General features: G+C 39.1%; 1 protein-coding gene across 1 annotated transcript in view; it reads left to right on the top strand.

Annotated features, from left to right (window-relative positions):
• Positions 1-489, top strand: part of LOC131881660 (FMRFamide receptor-like) — a gene marked incomplete in the record, with an annotated part of 56719 nt that overhangs the window by 43576 nt on the left and 12654 nt on the right.

Raw genomic sequence — 489 nt, 5'->3', positions numbered from 1 at the left:
GAATAGACCGGGCCAAGGACGAAAATCGTGTATTCTTGGAGTTTTCTTGAGTCTGCCAAAACTTTGCAGGGTTACCGTTCTTCATTTGGCTAAAATTGGATCAATTTTGATGTGGCGGTTGTAGGTTTGCCAATAGCCCCTCGTGATGAAAACTGTTGATTGAACATAATCAGGAAAATCTTTGAGTGAGGGGAAACCCAAAGCAGCCTTGAATTACGTAATTTCCATTGTGCAAAAGTTTAGTTTCTGTAGCGTTGATAAGAGTAAAAGTGTTAGATCCATGAGAACAAACCTTTGGATAACGAAAGAAAATCTGACGCCAAACACACCATACCGTCACTTGGCCATTTGCTCTTTAGTTAAAATGAGTCCAAATTACAGAGCTATACCTTAGCATATTCTTTCGTTTACATTCGCTAACTATTTGATTTGCCTGCAGCAATTCCAGATTCATAAAAGGAACATTGAAAGATTTTTTCCGAACAGCCC

The sequence above is a fragment of the Tigriopus californicus genome, chromosome 6 (genome assembly GCF_007210705.1).
Source record: "Tigriopus californicus strain San Diego chromosome 6, Tcal_SD_v2.1, whole genome shotgun sequence".
NCBI classification, from domain to species: domain Eukaryota; kingdom Metazoa; phylum Arthropoda; class Copepoda; order Harpacticoida; family Harpacticidae; genus Tigriopus; species Tigriopus californicus.
This window is presented reverse-complemented; position numbering and strand designations above follow the sequence as displayed.